The following is an 11,746-nucleotide window of genomic DNA, read 5'->3' as shown; positions in this document are numbered from 1 at the left end:
GATTGTTTTTATTGTTATGGTTTTTGCGTGGACCCCAGGAAGACTAGCGACGACGATGTGGGAGTTAATGGGGCTCCAAATAAAGGATAAGGACACGTGGAGAAGAGCTCCGAGAAACATGTCCTATTGTAACATCATGGCAAACACGAGACAAGCCTTTCGTCTGACGGCGCAGGAATTCATTTTTGATGCACTGATAGCAGAAATATGCCGCATTTTTTTCTTCCTCCAAGACTGCAGGCTGTTCACTCAAGTTCACTCACCGAGTCTGTCTGCATCCAGCTGATACACAATGTGATTCAATTTGAGAACAGAGCATTAAATTATTAATCCTGGCAGGGATACGGTTTTTTAATGAACAAATAGTGGTGCATGATTCCTATCTAATGCTCCGTTTGGCACGTAGGAGGAAGTACGATGCTGTTACAGGGTGAACCACAAACTTTAAAGATTTCTTTATTATTTAATAAGACATTGGATAACAGGAGTCATTAAAGCGTATCGGTGCACTTTTCATTCATTCTGTCTGGGAAGGGAGAGACATATTTTAGTAAAGGCAGAATCAAACTTTTCTGGTAGGTATTGTGGGAGAAAAAACATGAAAAACTAAAAGATCGTTTTGGGTCGAATTACATGTGCATGCTGTTTTGATGCTAATCAGAGGCGTAACAATGCTACTTTGGCGTCTTTGTCCTCAGATCAAAAACGTGGCCTCGGTTCACCAGGCTGGAAATTCCCATCCTGAAATTACTCTGATGTAGAAGATCAAGCCAAATGAACAAGCATATGTTTATGAATTCCTACCAGCTGAACGGGATTTCTTTCCATGCGAGGAAAAACCTTCCAATTTGTGATCCATGGAGCCAACATGGCCAACTGAGGACACCGGCACTTATGATCACGACCGACTGAAGTGCCACCAGAGCACTGACATAATCCCCACCATCTGTGCAGGTTTTGTCAGCTGCCATGTGTGAATAAAGACGTTTCACATATTTTGATATCCAGCCATGAAGCTTTTCAGTTTCCTTGTCACCTTCTGTTCTTTGTAGCACACAGCTCCCAGTCTATAGGCCTTTTATCTGACTATAAAAGCAAGGAGTGTCTGTGTGTTCTTTGCGTATCTCGAGAACCACTCATCCGATCTACTTCACACTGGCTCGGTGTATCGGGGCCCCCATGGAGTCATTTTCAAGGCTCTCACATCTCCGAAAACAATCACAGCGAATTTCCAAACACTTATTTGGACAAACCAAATATTCAGAATCTAAGTGGTTACTTTCTCATATGACAATATGAAAGACAGCTTGTAAAAAAAAATACTGAATCTGCAATGTAACCAGCCTCTCTGTTAAGTACTTATGTAAATGTTAACAATTCAGTTGCGTATTTTAAGTGCTTTGGGGGCCTTTTGTAAGCCATTTCGGGGTACAATGAGTCAGAATAGTAATACTTTTCATGTCTAAACATCAGAATAATACCTATAGCTGTTAAGAGCCCTTTTAGTTAGCAGCTTATGCCTCACGGTAAAGTCTGTTCCTGGTGTTTTTAGGCCCATTTCACCGCTAATTCTGACCCAGAGGAGCCCTGACTTGGCAGGTGTACTGCTCAGGGAAGGGAGCACACAGTCGAGTGTGAAGTTGTTTGTATGAAGAAAGCTGCAAGCAGCCGCACCCCAGTCCAAGCATTCGACCCGTTGTGAACAGGCTGTGAACGGGCACTGCACTCTGGTAAAAGGTGTTATTTTACTGAAAGCATACTGTCCATAAATATCAGATATTGACATTGCTATACCTGTTTGTATAGGTGTGTAAATGGTAGGGGGAAAAATATAGAAGAGGGAAACTACACGATACCTCTCTGTTTGACGGCATTCTAGCTTACACTATTCTGATATGCATTTCTTGTAGGCCAATAAAGGCTGTAATCCATTTCTCTGCATGCAGCAAATCTCCATTGTAAAATATGGCTCAGATCTGATGTCATCAACACAACAGGGAGAAAACTTTTGCAATCACATTGCTTATTCTGAGAACCCAACCCTCCCTGTCTGTCTACCACCGACGTAAACAAGCCTATGGTCTTCGGCTCATTCATGAATCTGCGTCTTCGGAGATCCTGCCTGAAAGTGTAAGTCTACCAGTTCTGAGTCAAAGCCAAGGGACGCCCTTTTTCTCTTTTCTCAGCTATGCAACCATTCATGCCCTGCGGAGCGGACGCTCCACCCAAACAGTATCTCCATGGTGACACACATACTGTATATAGACCAACCTTTAAGGTGTGTGTCTCTACCTAAGAGCCCTTTGAACCGTGACAACGGTTGAACGACAACGTCAGCATATAAGGGGTTTCCTTCTTCGCGGCCTCCGGTCGCCCAGGCAACATTCCTGAGTCGACAAACATTGGCCCAGACTTCAGCCTGCATACCAGAGGATCTCCCAGGAAGTCCAAAAGGCTTTCCTGGCGTGTTATTGTTGTTGCTATAGTAGTGGCTGCAAGCCAGCGAGTGTGTACAGGTGTGAGCAGGTACACCGCATGTACCCACCTCTACCTGTTACCTTCCATTAATACTCCAGATAGAAATAGAACACAGGCTTGAATATGGGCATGGACACACCTGAAAGACGTCACTACTGATGTCACATTGTGGGCTTTTCCTCACACAAAAGGACATGTTTGTGTTGTACACATAAACAATGCAACAACATGTCCATTGAGTGTATAGTTTATGAATATAAAATATTTAAGCTTGCGTCTCATCAACCAAGTCAGGTCTGTAAAAGAAGCATTGAATACAATCATTAGATACTTTAGCTGGCTTAGGAGAGTTTTCTAACCTGACCCTTGAAAAAGTCAGCGTACATGGTCCGGTACGCGTGTGTACGTGTGTGTGCGCGTACACACACACACACACACACACACACACACACATACACGGACACACATACGGACTGTCATGGCCACTAAAGAGGCGAGAGGCTTGCAGCCGTTCATTGCAAACACAAACCAGGGCCATCTGCATGCCTGGATCCCCTCCAACAGCAACACGCACACACACACACACTTTTCATGATATCATGAATTGGGTGTCAGCGGTTGTAGCACCTCATCTTTCGACGTAAATGTATACATCTGGGGCCCGAGGCAGATGTTCCGCATATTGTGATAACCTAAATGAGTTTTTGGCAACAGTTTTCTATTCGAAACCTGGAGATGTTGAAAAATCAACGTTGTAAAATTAGATCATTACGGTCTGAATTAAATAACAGCTCCTGCAGTGTTTTTTGTTTTCTTTAAAAGGTTTTTACATCACACGGATTGTGAATTAGATACATCTCGCCTTAGGTCCTGGTTTCACTGTTGCTGGGTAATGTTAAGAAAACAAGTGAAGCGTGTTGTTATGAAACAGTGACTGATACTGTGTAGCAGCAGGCCAAAGTGAAAATGCCTCTTTCCCTGCCAAAGATTTGTATTGGAAACCACAGATCCATGGCACAGGACCATGTAGGCCTTCCTCTAGCACTGCACGGATCCAATTCCACAGGAAAATGTGTGTTTGCATGCGTTGTGTTTTGGGGGGTTTTTTTGTACGTGGGGCTGTAGGCCAAGCCTACTTAAAAAGGTTTCATTTGGTTTCGCTCATAACTGTAACCGAGTGTTTTGTTGATTTCACAACAAGGAATCAAGATAAACGACCTGCAACAGGTTGCCATGGCGATCGACGAACGTCTGACAAATGCGCTGTCATGTTAAAATTTGTGAGTGAGTTTAGTGAAGTGCTTGGCAGCCAAACAAAACTCCAGGTGGGGGTAATTCAATTGGTCAACCCAGGAAAAATCCCCCTCACATACCTAAAGTTGATGGAAACTTCACATGCGTTGGATCTCAGAAATCTCTAAATATTTTCAAGGACTCATCCCCCCAACAGTAATCTGAACTTGATATCTCCTTGTACTGTCCTTTTTTCTTTCTTTGTTATCTCTCATCTTTAACGGAAATGTTTTTGAAGAAGACATCCTTAACTAATTAAGTCTTCGGGGTTAAATAAGAGCAATGGGATCCCAGCTGTATATACTGTACAGGCAACCATCCATCAAGCGTGTCCCCTTCCCTCTGAAACTCCCCGACTTCCCTTTGAACCCGTCAGTGTGGACTGGGAAAAGAAAAACATTTGACAGTCACGACAGTCCACTGCATCCTCTTATCAGCCAGGCAGACATCTTAATGCAGATGGATTATTAATCACTGAGCGTCCAGATTGTGCGGGAGCCTCTTGAACTGCAGCGCAAACTGTTATTCAGTGGAAAGCTTTGATGAGCAAAGTTGTGCTCTTTTCCCTGAAATGTAACTAAGTTAATGGTAGAAAAAAGGTTTTACTTCATGTCACATGGCGCAGAATGCTTTTCTTATTCTAAAAAGGGATTAATCCACAAATTTCAATTAAAAAAAAACATGTCATGTTTGAGCGATTATGAGGACCTCCAAAAGATAATGAAAGTATGCACATATTGTAGGTATTTCATCATTATCTTGACCAAAATGATGGCACTAGATGAAAAGCCACGAAGATCACAAAAGTGATTACAATCCATCCTTGAGGGGACATGTGCATACCAAATTTCATTGCAATTCATCCAATCGTTGGCGAGACATTTCACTTAAAGCCAAATATAATTTTCAACACGGATGTCTGGGAACGTCTGGGTCTGGGTCTGGGACAAGTCCCCCGAAGGTTCTGCGGGTTCGTCTCGCTTCGCGTTCGGATTTCAACAGATGCACTAAATTACTACCGACGTGCCACAAATCTGACGCGACCCCTGACAGAGTCTCATCAGATGTAAAAGGGGGTGAACATAATTACATTATTATGAATCCCAATCACGCTCTCACTTCTCGTGGAGGAGAGACGGATGCAAAGACGTTTTACCAACCATCATCTCAGCGGGCGCGATACTGCTGATGTAGTGTTACATAAGAGCTATCGTTTTGAGAGTTTGGGGTAATGCCCTCAGTGGAAAACAAGCATATTGAAAATAATCACTGAACTGAATTTTAATTTCCCAAATGTACCGTAGAGTTAGAGACCAAACAACCCTGTATGTTTCATCTATTTCATTATTGTGGACTAATCCCCAGTCGCCTGGTTGCGATAGCCAAAGGTTACAGAAGTTATAATTTTTCCAGTCTATTAATATTATTTTTTGTGTTACCAGTGACACTCACTTGTGATTGCATAGTTAAGAAGTTAAGCTTTTGTGATCCGTCTACTAGATGTTGGAGATTTCAGTCATGTCTTCCCAGCTGCCTTTTCTCTCTACCATATTCATAACATCACATCATTTGTCCTTCTTAAGTTATCCATTAGCCTATATTTGCTCAGGTTGCGGTATGGACCTTTTCTTCCTGCTAAAGCAGACTCAATGACCTGCCCAGACTGCTAACAATCTCAGGGTGATGGTGAACAAACTGTTGTCTAAGGCCGATATCACAGCTGCACAATCTCTCCGGAGAGGTCTCGTAAAGATATATTATACTTTCATCCCACCATCCCCCCCCACTCTCACATGTTTAATAGTTGCCTTCTTGTTTTGTACCGTTTTCAAAACGTATTTTTAACCTCAACAGATAAAAGGAATTCTCCCGTCAGAATATAAAATTATTACATTTATTATGAGGATTTGCTCTGCATAATAATGCCAGGTAAATTGATGAAATGTAAGTGCATGACAGAGAGTAACCATATGTGCCAAAACCTGCCAGATGCGTTCTGACTCTACTCTGATATGCGACACCGTCTGTTGTTTTAGTATCTTTTGGCGCCATCTAGTGATAGGCGGGCCACTCTGTAATACCATGTTACCAGGAGAGAACTGCAACATGAAATAAATAAAGCCATAAACACAGGCATCCCACACCGACAGAATCAGTCCAACTGTATTTGTCCATGTGGGAAACGCCAGAGCTTCTCCTGGAAATGTAACAGTGACGCTGGTGAAGCTTTACCATCTGGATCAAAGAGTAAAGTGGTGCAGGAAGGAGTCCTAAAACATGGAAATGAGTCAGCATTTTTGCACTTCTTGCACTGGTTTTTTTTGAAAGCGTTTTGTTTAGATGTCTGAAATAAGGTCTGTGGTCATCGCAAGCTTAAGAGATGTTCTGCAATATAAAATACGTCAGTAAATCCCCCTACTGGAAACTCTGAAGCTTTTAAGTGTCTTTAAAAGTGTGGTTGCTAACAAGTGGCTACAACGAGACTACAACTGATACGTCATCAGACTGGTCCGCCTTTACAGCTGGTTGTGTGCTCATGGGACTGTGGTGTAGTTCGTTTGGAGCCCGTCGTCATTCACGCTCCAAAGTGGTGTCCATTTGTTGAGATTATCTTGCTGAACAAAAAGGGTATGCATCATAAACGTGTTTGTATAATAAACCACAGCTTGTGTTCTGCAATAGTGCAATTCTAACTTTGGGACAAAAACGCATCATCCCTGCAGCACTCACACTTTATGACATTTGCACTAGTAAACCAGAATGTCAAACTCCATTATTGTTGCATGGGAGAGGGAAAAAATACGGTTGATCTGGGTATCACTGAACCAGTGTAATTCACTTGCCATTAGGGTCACTTCCTAAAAAAAAATTATATAATGGGTAAAATTTGTCACACCAACTATTGTATCCTGTATGACTCACAAAAAAGATATTCAAATTGTAATAAAATTACAGTGCAGCGCTGTACAGTCTCTCACTAGACCGTTTATTCAAATGAGGGTTTTTTTATATAAATAAAAATACAGAACACTTTACAGTGTAATTTGGTTGTGAATTAACTACCTAAAAAATATTCACCGATTCCTTTTGGTACTTTAATTGTAAGTGCGATGGAAGAAACGCCTAGACTATGGGGAGCAACATAATAACATTGGGGCATTTTAGAGAAAAAAAAGTAAATTAAAAAGTAGTATATTATACTAGTATTTTTGTAACTACTGCTATTACCACTCTGCAGGGATTACTGGGGGAAAAACTGACTTTTCTGAGTTTAAGGCAATGTGTAAAACCGTTGTTGTGAAATTTGCTTTCAGGCAGTAGAATTAAATAATGCAAACAGATAAAATGAGTACTCATCGCTTTTGGCGTTTGTCACGATTACTCCTTTAATCAAACAAATAATAGAAAAGGGCGCCGAGGCAATGCACATGATCACCTTTTCACATCCTGCTGCTGCACCCACTTTCAGATCAGAACATCTACCAACGCCCAAGGAGGGATGAACTAACAAACAGTCATCTCTGCTCCACCGTCTGCCAAGTGTCTCATGAGTCAAAGCATGGACGATGTCCAGGCAAATGCAGTGGGAGTGAGAGTCTGGGCGCCTTTATTGGAATGGATGAGCCACCAAAAAGGGAATAAAAAACAAAATGTGTTGTTGAGATAAAAAATATGGTGGAAAATCATCCTAAAAACACAAACAATATTTGAAGAGGAAAACGCACTGACGTAATGTGGTTATGTGTAAGTGCTTGTATGTGCAATTCTGATGATACGACAACGGAAATGATGATGTTTTTTGTGTCACAGGAGTTCAGAATTTGCATGAGGGACACCTATAGGCTCTTGATTTGTTAGCCACAGAAAAATATTCTCCGAGCAGCTGTAGATTTTTTCATTTCTTCTTGGCAGTCTAAATCTCCCTGAGATTTCATCACCCAGATGTTTGCGTTGCTCCATCTGGTGATCGTTGGGCCAGAGAACACGGAGTGATACAGGAATGGCAAGCATGTTTATCGAATTCATCGATTTGCTAAACGTCTTGAGAAAGCACTGGTCTGAAGTGTACCATTAAGGTTCCCTTTACCTCTCCAAGAGCACCATAAATCTGACAACGTGACGGGTAAAGCAACTCAAATGCAGTCGGAGTAACTGAGTCTTTGTGTTTCCGAGTGATGGATGGCTTTTAATATCTCTGGCTTTCCTCTTGTCAGGTCAGTGGGTTCAGGTGCAACAGCAGACATCCCACAGTAGGGGGCACTACACCACACGAAATTAACTCACACCATGAAGCACAATAAATTATAATGGTAGTTTGGTCCCACAGGCCTGACATTGTGTCATTATTATTGCCGTTATGGCAGTAGACACTATATAGCATCATTATTCTTATTTTAATAAAATAGCATCATTTGTTTTATTGTATCATTTTCATGGCTTAGTCCCTCGGTCTCAATGGTTTTGTAACTTTATATCTCAGTCAGTTCATCTTTAACGAGACCAGATTCAAACCCTAAATCCGCAAACTGTATTATAGACGTACGTTCTTGAAAGCAACTTCTATAAAAGCCAGTCATTCTAAATATTCTCCCCCCAAAAAAACTTATTTTGAGAAGCCATTTGTATGACTCATATTGTGCCGTCCGTCTGAATGGTGATTCATTGAGGGCGATTGCTTTGAGAGAAACAAAGAAAATTAAATGAGTCACTTTCTGACTCATTCTGTTTCGGATTATTTTCTTTTTTAAATAAACATTTTTAACTGATTTTTCAAGTGGGCTTGTGGTGACCAACTATAGCGTGTTATTGCTGCTGATTATTGACGTTTCTGCATTTACACAACATACCCTGTCCAGTGATTATGAGAGGCTAACTTTAATCTACCACTTTCATCTATCTTCGACCAATGTTATTATGCTCGCAAACCAAATAATTTTTCATCATCGACATGACATATGCTGTTAGAGCATGTTGGAGAAAATTAGCCGACGGTAATGATTTGTAGTACAGATGACAGTGAGAAATGATGTTTGCTTTGCTTGGCACGCCTGCCTTACCTGACCTAAAAATGGAAAAATATACAAGTATCAGTGAGAAATGCCACTCTTTGATGCAAAATGTAACAGTATGGATAGTTTTCAGATGGTATAAGGTGGTAAAAGGCAACAGTTCAGCTGATGTTCTGCTGCTGACTCGGTATCAGATCAGTTTGAGTATTCTCAATCTTTTTTCCACATCAGTGGCAGAACAGAGTCATTATTCCAAGTGATACACACCATTTATGGCTGATACCTGATGGTTGATGCATCATCCCATGGCAGCAAATATGCATGAGGTGAGCCCAAAGTTAAGATCAGACTGTGTGGCTGGGGGAATAATTTAGATCACCGATTACCAACCAGGGGTCCTTAGTTGTTTGCCAGTGAGTAGGAACAGTTGAGTTCAGCTATACACCAGAATACCTACTAAGAGTGCGGGAAAAGCAAGTAGAAGGGAAACGAGCTAAAACATAATGGATAAACTGTGGCAATAGATGGCTTAAAAGTAATGAATGCTTGCAATAAAAGCTAAAATGGTTAAATTGTTAGCTAAAAGTAGACTTTTCACAACTAAAAGTGATGAATAGCCGGTTGAAATACAAAACCTAAACACTGATAATATATAAATGTTGAGGAATCCACGAACCACAAAATAATATCCAGTTTCAAATCAATTCAAATAAAGATGTTGGGAACACGACAGGTGGTGTTGATGAAGACAAAGAAGTTGAATCAACACAGAGACAGTGTGTGTGTGTGTGTGTGTGTGTGTGTGTGTGTGTGTGTGTGTGTGTGTGTGTGTGTGTGTGTGTGTGTGTGTGTTCTCTAATGTCATTTTAAAAACATTTGACCTTCTTCATGCTACGTGCCTCCTCTCTGTTTTATGGTCAAATTAAAAGCCGACAGACAACACAAACCATTTTCACAGAACAACATTGAAATAATTAATATTGGGTTATTTCCTTTCATGCTGCCTCACAGGATTGAATCAAGTCACGATAAAAAATAAATAAATGGGTGAGCCCTCTCTTCCAGTAGCATGAGGGACAGCAATATAAACACAACGTATAGCATTAAACAATCTGCATGTGTGATCTGAACCCTCCTCTCTGGACCACTGGGAGGATTACAGGATTTCCACATGCATTAATCTGAAGAAAGGCTGACGCTACACTGTTATTAGTGTGGAATCCATCAGGTCTTCTAAATGAGTCTGTGGGCTGCTGTGCTGCCGCTGCATCATCCTGCTCCCGGGGCTCACCAGCGCACACAGTAATGAGCCTGCTTGTCCCCTGTGGCGAGTGATAAATGACATGGGGCCATAATGGCTCCGCTCTCTAGCATGTGATTGACAGCAGGGACAAACAAGAGCCTGCGATACTGTGAGCATCTGAACACGCAACACACAAGTCAGAAACATTGTTATGGTACAAATGTTTAAACACTGGCGGTCACGCATTTAGGCATCGTTAATTCATGATTTCTCTTTAATGATGATTGTTATTGTTTTGGTTCAGATTGCATAATTTAGGCGTAGTAAGGCGCCAGTGTTGTCTTAAATGCTTAAACATTAACAACACTGCAACAAGCTACAGTCAGACACAAATCAATACACACTGTGCATACTTAAAATAGCCCTGCTTGTAAAGTGGATCACAGTGCATGTGCAGCTCATCTACGGTCTGATGACTTTCTATAGATCCTGATATGATAATGTTTTAATCTTGCCGTCTAATCCGAAGATTTTAAATGAGTGACCATGCTGTGGGGTCAAAAAGCTCAAAGACAGACGCTGTAACCACTGATGTGCTCTTGGAAATTCCTTTTAGGCGATTTAACTGCAGTGTTGGAGCAAAACGTAACATGATATGTGCCAACCAATGCAGCAGTGCATTTACAGTGTATGAGGAGTGTGTCGAATTTGCATGTGCTTTACAAATTATCACAGAGTGACAACACATGTCAATATCTGTGCATGGCAGTCACAGACTGCACCTTGCCAATATAACATGAGCCAACGCTTGACTGTTATGTTTGTTTGTTTGTTTGTTTTTTGGTGTAAAACAACAATAACTTTGTGCAGTTGAGAAGCCAGAAACAAATCTTTACATAAAACACTGCTGCAGATTTCCCCACACGGTTAAAGCCAGCTCACTTACCTGCTCTCTTCTAATTGTTGTTACTCAGCTCAATTGTCCTAGAAGGTTGTCCTGCTGCAGAAAGGTCCCGGAAGCCTGTTCGTGACCAGCTACCATCTCCTCCGAAATAAAACACTCGGGAAGCTAAAACTCATCTTCTCAGAGTTAGCAGCTAGCTAGCAACTAGCCTACGTAGACACTCTACTGCAGCTTAAATCTTATTATTTTTACACGCCGTTTTGTTTAAAGTAATACTTCGCGGCTGCTGACCACTGAAAGGTTTATTTTTTACTTTCATATTTGCGCCGTAGAAAAGAACTCACATCGCGCATAAAAAAACTACGAGCAAATGACGTGACGGAACATACAGCCAATCAGATCGAAGCGTGGCAACAGGTGGTAGGCCCAATCATATGGGCCCAATCAGCCACACCTGGCATCAAACGTGTGCCATTTGCTTTGAGCATGCGCAATGTTGTTTTCCCTGCACTTGACATTGCGCATGCGGCTTTACATTCAACGCGGTCGAAATCTAATGCTGCCTTCACGTGGTATCGGAATAATGAGTTACCCGAGATGGGGTGACTAGACAAGACAACTGCTTTCAACATGGCAGAGAAGAGGTCAGATAGTAATGGATGGTAAAACAATTATTAGCTGTCTTCATTATGTTTAACATCTCAAGTTTAATAAGAAACACCTTTCCCATTACTTCCATATATATATATATATACTTTTGATCATGCTTCTATGCCTGTTACGCCCCATGGATTGTATTTCCTTTCTTTTTCATATTTT

This window comes from Eutrigla gurnardus (genome assembly GCF_963514095.1).
Source record: "Eutrigla gurnardus genome assembly, chromosome: 19".
Taxonomy (NCBI): Eukaryota; Metazoa; Chordata; class Actinopteri; order Perciformes; family Triglidae; genus Eutrigla; species Eutrigla gurnardus.
This window is presented reverse-complemented; position numbering follows the sequence as displayed.